We start from the raw sequence: 12,116 nt of genomic DNA, 5'->3' as shown, positions 1-12,116 counted from the left end.
GTTAGATGTTTAAAAATACCTTCTTCAAGGCTGATTTAGCTGTAGTAATAGTGGCCGGAGCTAGGCCTTTTTCAAACAATGATCTAAAGAAAGTAACCGCTAGGTTAGTAGTCATAATCTGAGCTTCAGATGCCTTCAAAAAAGATGCTAATTTTTGACTGCTGAATCATATTGCCTGAGTAGAATCTCTCTTATCGGATTCTAGAAACAGTGTGTTAACAGAGGTCAATATTTGCTCCCTTTTAGCAGCAAATTTTATAAAGTCCATAAAACCAGGGCATTCTAAATTTTTAAGGAAGCTGACACAGTCTTGGTTTGTACTACTTGGGTCAATCTGGGTTTGGGTATCTGATGACACCGCAACTTGAGCTCCAGAAGCAGAGGGAACCAGTTGCTCTTCAGCCAGTGGGGGCTACCAGGGCTAGTTGGCCCTTGAATGACCTGAGTTTGTGTAGTACTTTCAACAACATGTTTATTGGGGGAAACAAGTAGATCCTCTCCCAACTGTTCCAATCTATGGACATTGCGTCCGTGGCGTAGGCATGGGGGTCCAGATTGGGAGCCACATAACAGGGAAGTTTGTGATTGCTCTCTGTGGTGAACAGATCCACTTGGAGTCCCGGAACCCGGTGGCAGATCCAATTGAACGATTCCCCATCCAGAGACCACTCCGTCTCCAACGGAGTAGTTCTGGACAGAGAATCCGCCACCACGTTCCGCACCCCGCTAGGTGGTGGCTGACGAATGCCAGCCGTGCTTGTTCGCCAGGGAAGATGGCTAACATCACCTGATTTACGCTGACTCGATTTGGAGCCGCCCCTGTTTATACAATGAACCACCCGGCGCTGTCTAACACCAGCCTGATGAATCTGGCGGCGGGGGCAAAAGTTTCTTCAGAGTTGAAACACTGCCATAGCTTCAAGGTGTTTATATGGAACTGTCGAAACATTATAGACCATGTCCCTTGTACTTTTTGTTTTGGTGAGTACCCTCCCAGCCGCTTAATGAAGCGTCTGTGTGGATTACCAGAGCTGGGGGAAATTGAAGGGTACAGACTTTGAAAGGCCTTTGACTGTGGACCATGGTGAAGCCTTGTCTTCAAGATTTGAGGGATTGAAGGACTCTGTCTGAGCCTGACATTGGCTCGTCTCTGCCACACTCTGTTTATGTCTTTTAGTCTTGCTTTTCAAGAGCAGGTCTGTCACTGAAACAAACTGAGAGAGCCGAGAATCCTCTCTTGAGATCGGCGGGGACGCTGCTTTGCCCTTCAGAAATTTTCTGGTAGCGTGGCTATCTCCCTCCGGCTTTGGCAGGGGAAGGATAGCCTGTGCGAGTTAGGTCCCACTGGAACCAGCCACTGAAACCGAGACTCCGGAGTCAGGCGGGGACATCTCCTGTTCAATTGAAAGCCTAATGACTCAGGAATTCGATCACTATGGCTGTAGCCTTCCGGCACTCCTGTACGGTTGGGGCCCAGATTATCCAATCGTCCAGGTATGCTGCTAGGAGATCCCCGGGACCGTAGCTGCTGAACAACTGTTTCCGCCAGCTTCGTGAATATCCTGGGGCTATATTGAGCCCAAAAGGCATGACCCTGAAGGTAGGCCTGTTTCCCTAGTCTGAAACCCAGGAAGGAGAGAAGTTCGCGCAACGGGGCGTGATAATAAGCGTCTGAAAGATCGATAGAGGTGGTGCGGCTCCATGCGCAGTAGAGTCCGTGCGAGCAACTGTAAGCATGCGAAATTTGTCGCATTATGTAGAGATTTAGGCGCGACAGATCTAGAATCACTCTTTGCTGGCGGAGTCTTTCTTGGGGACAGTGAACAGCCTGCCTTGAAATTTGAGGTGCCTCACTTTCTTTATTGCTCTCTTGTTACAGAAGCTCCCGTCACAAAGTCTTGTAGGGCTTTGGAGGAGGGTTGATAAAACCTGGTCAGGAGGAGGGTCCTGATCCAGCTCCAACCCAGGCCTTTGGACACAATGCTGTGCCCAAGGACTGAAGGACCACTGGTCTCTGAACCAGTATAGGCGTCCACCTGTCTGACTGGTCTCAGTGGGAGAAGCAGGTTTGTTTCTCTACCGCTGACCACTTTTCCCCGGGAGACGGATCCAGCCCTGCCTCTGTAGGGGGCTTGGCCTCTACCCCCTTACGCTCCCTATTAAGGCAGTGAAGACCCCCACCGGCCTTCATAGGTGGGTTATCGCCCGGCGAGGGAGACGTGCGTAAGGCGCAGCAAGGATTGGGCTGGTTGAACCAGCACATACTGTTGAGGTTGAGCCTTGGAGGTGGACGGTTGACTCACCGTCGAGACCAGGAACTGCCTGAACAACCATCTGGTGTTGTGGTCTCCCTGTGTTTTCTATAACGTTTCCCAGGCCTATTCTGGGAAACTGAGACTCAGGGTCTTCCGCAAAAGGCGAATACCCCACCGGGAGCGCAGACTCTGGTTAGCCCTGGTTGCTTCGCCCAGGACACTGGAGACCTCATCTTCTGGGAAAAGATTGTCTCCCCATAAAGAACTCTTCATGAGCCTGTTAGGCTCATGGCGAACGGTGGCATCAGCCGAAGATGAACTTACGGCAGTTCATCTTTGCCACCATGAAGTCGCACCAAGTCCCGACTGGAACCCTGCTAACAGGATTTAGTCAGAACCTGAAACAATGGCTCCTCTGCAAAGGAGACAGCAGTCGCTTCTGACAAGCACAGCGAGTTCAAAGATCAGCTCAACCGACACCGTGCCTCGAACTCCGCCTTCAGGAGAGCTTCCGGAAGCTTAGGAAGCTGCTTGCTGAACTGCTTTGACGCGCAATCTGCGTCAAATTTACCGACAGTAAATGTGGACGGAGCGTCTCTCCAGAACTCGTCACCCCCTGGGAAAATCAGAGGACGTAGGATCTGATTCCCGGAGCTGAGGCAAGGGTTTGCCATCCAAGCAAGCCTGAGCGGTTGCGATAGCAACCTTGTTCAGGCAGGAGTAGGCAGCTTTATCCCCGAGAGAAAACATAGTGAAGTTGCCTTGGCAGGGTCAACCCGTGTTCTCCGCCTGCCACTCGGAAAAGGTGCAAGAGGCAGATTGCGCTGATCCTAGGGAAGATCACCGTCTCCTTAGGGACCTTGTCTGAGCGTACCAGGCTTCCTCCGTCAGCCTAATGAAGCCCTGGGTAGGGGGCAAGAATCAGCCCAGGAAGAACTCCAGTTCCTCTAGACGTCTGGTACCTAGACCTTCAATGGTCAAGGTGTCTTCATGCCGGATAGCTTACCCCGAAGAGCAAACGCCATGGGTTCCCTACATCAAAATGAGGAGGGTAGCAGTGTCAGGGATCTGATAGTGCGGTCCCGGCCCCACGGAGGCGTGCCATATCAAGGAGATTCTCCTGACTCTCAGGCCTCTCCGTCAACTTTGAGAGTTTGGCCTCTACCTCCATGAGAACCTCTCCAACATCCCCAACAAACGCCTCAGGGTCAAGGCAGGCTGGCGGGGAGGGCTGGGCCTGGCCACCCTCTTACTCGCTCCTTTGCCCGAGGTACCTAGTTTGCTCGGAGGCCACAGGTTCAGCAACCCTTTGGCCGACGGAAATGGGATGCCTTGCGGGAAGGCAGGACTTGAAGCGCCGCCTTCCACGACTTCTTCAACGGGGACAGTAGACTGGCGCTGTCCCTCAAGATGAAGATTTAGCATAAAGCCCTGGAAAGAAGATACAGAGGATGAAGGGGAATCAAAAGCGCCGCGCCCCACTGCCTCCTTACCTCTCTACCTACCTGGTCCTGCTAAGTGTTCATGGGCTCCAGGTCCAAATCAGGCGGCGGCGTCCTCCGAAACCTCGGCGTAAAGGGTCCTCCCCGATGGCTGGAGTCCCGCGACCCGGATCTGCTCGATGATGGGTGCGGCCCGCATCAGCTGAGCGCGGCCCACCGCGATCCGGGCGCCGGGGTGAGAGCAAGTCCCTCGGCTTCCGTCCCGGGACGTAGGGCTTCTGACGGGCGTTCTCCGAACCCAGCCACCCAGGCGGAGAGACTCTGGGGCCTCCTTCTTGGAGGACTCGTCGGCCTGAGAGCAGGGAATCAGGAAGGCTAATATACTGTAAAATATATAAGCGTTAGAACATAAGATATGAAAACATAGCAAACTGTAACTAACGTGAAGAGCGAAGTAAGCAGCTTACCGACTCGTCCTGGATGCATCCCTGATGAAGCAAACCTCACCCTTCCAGATGCCAGGCGATCAGGTCATCAAGCAGGACCGCACAGCCAGCGTGGGTCCGGCACACCACATGCCCGTAGGGGTTGGTGGAGGTGGCGGTGCATCCGGGCTCCTCACAACGAACAGTCTGTAGTGTGAACAGTATATGAACCTACCACTCTAGAAACTTAAACTAAGTAGGCTGCAGGTATTTTCAAACTGTACTGCGGGCACTCGGCGGAATGAAAAACCCGTCAGAGAAAAATAGCAAATTTAAGGTAAGCCCAAGAAGCCCCCTTGACTGCCGGAATACTCCGGCGGAACAAGAAACCAGTCAACAGGACCCTTACAAGGGATGGGAATAAAGCAGCGGAACCCAAGGAGTAAGATCACGGACTCTGATAACAATAACAGAAAACAAATATATATCCGGCAGGATGCCGCATCGGGCGACAATAAAATACATATATATACAGAGGATGGTAACATAATAAGTTAACGATGACATAAAAATCAGCATTCCCGAGTCCAGCCCCCTCCGGGGATCCCAAGCCTCCACCGCTGAGAACAATGAAGAGGTGAGGCTACAAAACACCACAGATCCAAGGGGCAGGTGTAGCGCCAGTCAACCCAACTAGAGGCATCCCGAGCGCCGGGCAGACAGCAGGACAAGGCTGAGAAAAAAGTAACCCTGGTGTTCGAAAACCTGCTCGATCCTGGGAGGCAGGTTGCAGAGACAGAGCCAAGAAAAATGCCATCTGGGACCAGCCCTGGGAAGGAAGCGATCCCTCCACCAGGGAAGATCAACAACTCAGGGTAGTCGTCGGACACCAGCGTCACTCTGCCTTGAGAAGATGACAAAGAGCTGGACCCAGGGTAGATCAGGGTAGAAAGGAGGGGAGGGTTGGTGGGCCAGGAAGGAGTAGGCCAGAGCAGAGGAAAACAGGAGACTGGGAAGATGCCTTCACCTGCTCAACTGTAAACACAACCAGCTCAGGTAAATAATACCAGCTTGGAGAGATCATGTAGCCTACCCCAAAGGAAAAGGAAAAGGAATAGCGACCCTAAGGCCTACATACTCTCACCCCCACACATAGCACAGCCTATGAAATAAAAGGGGGAAGAAGGAAGGGAGGATAATGACAACAAGGGAGAGAAATTCCCGTGCGAAGACCAACAGAGGCGAAAGAAAGGGAATGCTATAAAAGCATGGAGGAGACACACCCACAGAAAAACCTCTACCCTCCGTAAAGAAGGGGAGGACAATGAATCTCATTCCACAACCCAAACAACTGGTCAGTGGATGGAACAACAACAGAAACTCCCTCTGCCTGTCCCCTCATCACCTAACTTCAGGGTGAAAGGGAGAGCAGGAGGCCAATAAGCACAAAATAAAAAGCTAACATACACTAGGCAAGAGATATAGGAAAACCCACACACAAGGGAAGTTAACAGAATAATATTAAATCACCATCATATATACATTAAACAATAAAATAATCTTGTGCTTGTGCTAGCGTAGCCTAACTTGAGGAAGAAGCGACAGGAACTAAACAGGAAAACTGTACTAGCACCCCACGGTAACAATTAAAAATTTTAAGCAGTGAAAACATGATGTCAAGCACACCAGTAAAATAATAATTATAATAATTATAAAGCTATAACTGTCAGGGTAAACATCCTGGGGAGTTACTAAAGCGGGAAGACGGAACCCAAATGCAGGAACCTTAATGATGCGGTTCAACAAAAGGTATCTGAAACACCGAAAAAAACCCAGCCCAGGAAACGCCACCAGGATGAATCCTGGGGAAATAATGATAACAATGTAATCGACAAGAGAAGCCCAAACAGAACAAGCTGGGCGGGCGTACCTCATGATCGACATGGCGTGAGGGGCAGTAAGCGTCATAACAGGGCTCGCGTATAATTAATAAATCACGGGCTGAAGCGTGCCAAACTTATAAAACCCCACAATAAGATGGTACTTAACTTGGATAAGTAAAGCTGCTGGACGACATGCTTGAAAAAGGCGAAAAAAAAGGCCAAAGCACAAGAACAAAAACACAGCAACATCAAGATCCACGTGCTAGAAATGGAATGAGTTCAGATGGCTGGGGTGCGCGCTGGCGGGCGGGTGAGTGAGGAGCTGGTGCGGCTCTCCACTCTTCAGTTTGCCATTGGGATGTCTTTCCAGCGGAGGTGTGGTTCTGTGGTTGTGATTCTTCACTTTCACTGCCCTTATCCATACCGGCCTTCTTGGTATATCGGTAGCTCGATCTGAAGTATGTAGCATTCTGATAAGCTTTTTTTCTGGTATATTTAGCAATAATATTTATACCTAGAAATTCGTGCAAGAAAGGAATTTCACCGGGTGACACAGGGACGAACTCAGAAAACAAGTTTTTATTAGAAACAAGTTAGTACTAATAGTCTGTAATCCTTGTATATAGATAGTATATTAGACATTACACACTAATTTGATTACAAGTGTGTAGATGTAATGCATTTTACTTGCCATATCATTGGGTATTAAATATCTATGTTAACTTAAAACACTTTAGAATTCAGGTTAGTTTTGGCACCAGTATATAGCTGTATTACTATACACTGTTAGTCCTTTTGCAAGGGCCATGTGAAATTTAAAGTTGAATATCATGCCATTCAGGCTAACTGCTATAAACTAATCTGTTTAACTAACACAAGACACTGTTTTATATGGCTTAGGTTAATGCATAATCTACATTAGGCTAAGAATAAAGGATTTCTTAGAGGGTTCTCGCTTAAACTATTTTAGGCCACTGCCTAGTCTAGGCTGACTTAAATCACACTCAAGTATATAAACTATACAGGAAAGAACCTCTTATAACCTAGCTTGCTGTTTTATCTGGCTGAGACTACCCTTTATCTGATATTCGGCCACTGCTTTATTTAATCTGAACTACTGTTTTAGGCTAATAGTAAGATATTCCCTTCATAGGGGTTCCTACTTAATCTAGGTAGGCTACTGCCTGGTCTTGGTTTATGTCACCTTTAAGGATGCAGGCTACATAAGAACCCAACTAATATGTAGCATTTTATCAAGCCTATGATACTGTTTACATTTAATCCTAGGCTATTTGGTCTACACTACAGCTTAGGCCAATAATAGCATACTCCTTAAAATGTTCTCTTTTAGCCTAATCCAGATTATTTTATATCACTCTTAAAAGTACAGGCTACATAAAACAGAAACTCACTAACCTTACTGCTAGGTTCCCACTTTTGTCTAGCCCAAGTTGTTCTTTATATCTAAACCTAGGCTATTTGGTCTAAACTACCACTTAGACCAATAGTAGGGTATTTCTTAAAATGTTCTCACTTAGCCTAGTACAGGGTATTGCCTAATCCAGATTATTTATATCACTCTTAAATGTATAGGCTATATAAAACAGTAACTCACTGATGTATAACCTTATAGTTAGACAATCACTTAAAAGTTCTTACTCTAATCTAGGCTACTGCCTAATCCAGGTTATTTAATCCACACTTAAGGGTATGGGTTACATAAAACACAATTACCTTAATATGTAGCCATAAAGCTAGGCTACCATCTAATCTAGCACAGATTACTATTTCATCTTCATGGGATGTTTTGGCAAGGGTTATCACGTAACCTAATAATAAGGTACTGCCTAATCCAGATTATTTAGATCACGCTTAAGTGTATAGGCTATATAAAAGGAAGAATTTTATTAATATGAAGCCTTATAGCTAGGCTACCGTTTTATCTTGCCCAAATTATTGCTATTATCTAATCCTAGGGTCCTTGGTCTGGGCTAGCCTACTTCCAGAGAAGGGTCTTCTTATTTACCTTTATTTAGGCTAGTACCTAATCCAGGTATTTAGTTCACACTTAAGGATATGTAATCCTAGGTTATAGGGCTACATACAACATCCACTGCCTAGATTATTGTAGATATTGTATAATCTGAAAGGATTTTTTATATTAATGATTTTTTGACAATTATTTTAGTTAAAACATCTAATCAGAACGACAAATTCTTTAAAACAATTTGTACTTTTCAGAATTACCAATCAGCAGTTATGACTAAATGCCGACCATGTGTTGGCAAGAAACACCGGGTTTTCAGCTTTCACACAAAAATTATACCAGTTCTAAAAGTTTAAAACTAAAACTTTAACTGGAACTTAAAATTAAGCACTTAACCTGCCTCTTTAGATATTTCCATAATGAAATCATAGAAATAGCAGTTGTCGGAGCACTGGTAAAGAACAAATCCATTTGGTGTTGACCAAAGAAAATACTGGATTCTTGGTCTCTGTGCCAGTCTGTTTGCTGACAATATGGCGGACTGCACATGCACAGTAATCACTTGTTTTTCTGGCAGGTTTTGACAGTGGGAAAAACCTGGGTACAGCTTCACTGAAGATAAGGGAAAGTGCCCTCTTATCTTTGAGTCCATTGTATACTCCATCACATGTTATAGTGTTTATCATTAAGACATAATACCTGACCACAAGACCAACTAAAAGAGAATTCTCTGATATTAGTCTGATCACCATGGAGCTCTGGTAGACCCATGGAAGTTAACTCCTTGAGGATGAAACAAGCGAATACGCTATCAAAACTCTAGATTACAAAATGTAAAACTTTTAAACAATAAGAAATAAAAAACATAACATGTATATAAATAAGAAACACCCTTTGAAACTCAAGAAAACCAGTTGGTTCCACAAACTTTCAGATGTTACTGGCATCATATACAACAAATCCTCCCAGAATCCTGGCAAGAATGTACCTTTCACCCTCACCACAATCTTCAAAGGAACTGGTCCCCAAGACTGGGGCATTCAGTAAACTTAAGCCTACCAAAGTTCCATGGTGACCAAACTAATATCAGAGAATTCTCTTTTAGTTGGTCTTGTGGCCAGGTATTGTGTTGTAATGATAAACACCATAACACGTGATGGAATATGCAATGGACTCAAAGATAACTGCAGCAATCCCCAGATGTTACTCGAGAGCCAGCAGAAACACAATGAGGCTATCTGCTAAGTCGTTTCCAGTATTCCCAGTGGTGGGCAGGGCCTGTCACCTACACTAAACAATCAAAGTCCTACTGCGACTTTTTTAAATAAAAGATGCTGCGCAAGTTACAAACTATAGCTATGTAATTACTTAGTAAGTTACTTATATGAAACTATCAAAGTGCTACCACAATTTTTTAAATAAAAGGCTGCTGTGCAAGTTAGAAACTATAGCTATGTAATTACTTGGTAAGCTACTTATATGAAAATACAGAATTTAAAATCTCCTAGGACTTCACTTCAGCTCCATTAGATATATTTCCGTCAACTGCTGCTAAAAGTTAAACCCAAAAATCAGGTATCTTCTAAACAAGGAATACAATGACTTCTTAAGTGCATATCTGGAAGGAACTGAGAGACAATGGGTTCTCATAGAGTCAGAAAACCCCATGCATGGGTCTAACTCTAAGACAAGTAGGAGAAAACATCAATAGAGGTACAGTTAACATCATCAAGGTCTATATCGCAACCAGGACAATTGCTACATGAAGCTCAACCAAGCTGGGCTTATTAGCAGGAACAGTAACAAGCAGCAAATGGAACGACCTTTGCCAAGGCTAAGAAGTCCAGAAAAGCAGCAAAAGAGGAGTCTCATGGAATATCAAATGATGGCTACTTCTGCAGAAACACCAACAGCACAGACATACCAAGAGAAACCAACAAAGCAAGAGTAAGCAGTAATGAGCCTTCTGCACATGAAAGTTTCACCTACAGAGAGCTCAGCACATGCACCTTGGCCTTCACTGTTAGTGCAAGGCAATTTATTACATACAAAAATAATATTTTTATAATAAAAGAAAGTTTTATATATACTTACCAAGTAATTACTTGGCTAACAATTATGCTAAATTCAAAATTCGCAGTAACGCATCAGTTGCAAAGCAGGGGGTGACAGGCGCCACCCACTGCAACAGGAGCATGGAAGTGACTCTCAGCCAAAGGCGTCATTCTATTTTATTGCCGCAAGCAAAGTCCATGAAAAAGGGGAGGAGGGAGGGTTCCAATTCCGTAATTACTTGGTAAGTATATAAAAAATAAAGTTTTATATATACTTACCAGATAACTACTTAGCATTTTTATATAAGTAACTTACCAAGTAATTACTTAGCTGAATCCCACATTGATAGGGGGTGGGATGAATGGAAAATTCTACTTCAAAAAATTAATTGTGGCAATGACTTGAACTAGAAAGGATGGTTAGCACTGAAACAAGGCTTGTCGCTTTCTTACCTGGTAAGAGAGCCACTGCAGGTGAATACTGCCTCTGGTTGGTGCTCATCTTAACCTGTAGTGGCACGGTGGTTGAGCCAAAAGTCGCCTCTACATCAGTGGAGGTCTTGCAACGGAGGATATACCTGATCAGTGACAAGACGCATGCAGAAAAAAGGTTGCCCTTACCCTAGGCGCAGTGCCACAAACAAACAACCCGATAACGCTGTAACCCAACCTGACACAACGAACCACTACCTATCCAAAGGACTGGTGGGCACTCCAGGTACAAAGTAGCCCCAGGCTCCCCAAAAACTTGACACCCTACGTCATGGCGAAGAGACAGAAGAGAGACAGAATCTCTCCTATGCTTCTTCTTCAAATACCATGCCAGCCACTGATAAAGGTCCGAGGGTACTGCAGTTTTCAAACAATGTTTCCACTTCTTTCGAATAATGAGACGCAGAGATCGATTTGCACCTCCAAAAGGTTGACTGAAGATTAGACAAGAGGGACAAATTGTGCTTGAAGGTAAGAGAGGTAGCCACTGCTTTGATTTTATGAGTTCTAACCTTGATCAAAGGAAAAGTCATCATGAATCTGGGAATGTGCTTCAGAGTTCGGGTCTCTAATAAAGAATGCTAGGGCATTCTTTGAAAGAGGACAAGAGGGATTCTTGATAGAACACCAGAGGTTGCTAGCAGGTCCTCTGATCTTCTCGGTCCTATGCAGATACTACCTATGGGCTCTGACTGGGCAAAGAACCCTCTCCTCTTCATCAAGGCCCAGGATTTCCAAAAAATTCCTAATGGACGGTGCAAGGCCAGGCCTTAGAAGGATACTCATTCTTAGCTAAGAAGCCTACGGCAAAAGAGCACACTGCATCCCCTTGGGAGAAGCCTACCCTCTTGTCAGTCGCATGCAGTTCACTTACACATTTGGCCATAGCCTGGGCTACTAGAAAGAGGGTCTTCCACATATGGCTCTTGAGGGAAGAGGAACCGAGTGGCTTGAAAGCTCCTTTTCCACATCCAGGAATCCAATGTGTGCATAGGGAAGAGGGTGCAATGGCGGCCAAAGAAAGGGTGAAGTGGCAAGAGGGATGCAAGACAGGGGTTACCCCCTCTAAACCACCATCTCCACCAGTTAATGCCCGTGTAGTAAAATTTTTCTTTATAATATCATTGCACTTAGGACTTGAAATTATTATTTTTTTATATAACTTTTAATGTGTGCATTCCTTTTCTTAGCAAATAAGTGCTTATAGAGATAGTGAATCACATCCTTATACCCTGCACTTTGGGGAACCACTGGAAAAACGAGGTTTCTGGGCAGGGAAAAACACAAAAGTAATATATAGGGATTGATTTAACTTAACTTAACCTAACCTAACATAGGGGCCTGCATCCTTACCTGACAAGGGGGCTTGACAGCCCTGGAACCCCCCACCTAACCTAACCTATGACAGTGAGTCCTAACCTAAGATGCCAGGTCCTTATCTAGACTCCCTACCTAACATAAGCTAGGGGGCTGTGTCCTTACATACCCCAAGGTGGGGAAAGGAGGGGATAGAGGGGGGTGTTTGTTGCTTTGTCTTCCCTTGACCCCCACCTAACCTACCTAGGCCACTGGGTCTTC

General features: G+C 45.5%; 1 long non-coding RNA gene across 1 annotated transcript in view; it reads right to left on the bottom strand.

The window, feature by feature from the left end:
• Window positions 1–8,987, bottom strand: part of LOC136833367 (uncharacterized) — a 43,145-nt gene extending 34,158 nt beyond the window's left edge. The window contains exon 1 of the long non-coding RNA XR_010851448.1: window positions 8,393–8,987. This is a non-coding gene — a long non-coding RNA (uncharacterized lncRNA). The remainder of the gene's footprint in view (window positions 1–8,392) is intronic.
• Window positions 8,988–12,116: the final 3,129 nt, after the last annotated feature.

The sequence above is a fragment of the Macrobrachium rosenbergii genome, chromosome 51, assembly GCF_040412425.1.
Source record: "Macrobrachium rosenbergii isolate ZJJX-2024 chromosome 51, ASM4041242v1, whole genome shotgun sequence".
Taxonomy (NCBI): domain Eukaryota; kingdom Metazoa; phylum Arthropoda; class Malacostraca; order Decapoda; family Palaemonidae; genus Macrobrachium; species Macrobrachium rosenbergii.
This window is presented reverse-complemented; position numbering and strand designations above follow the sequence as displayed.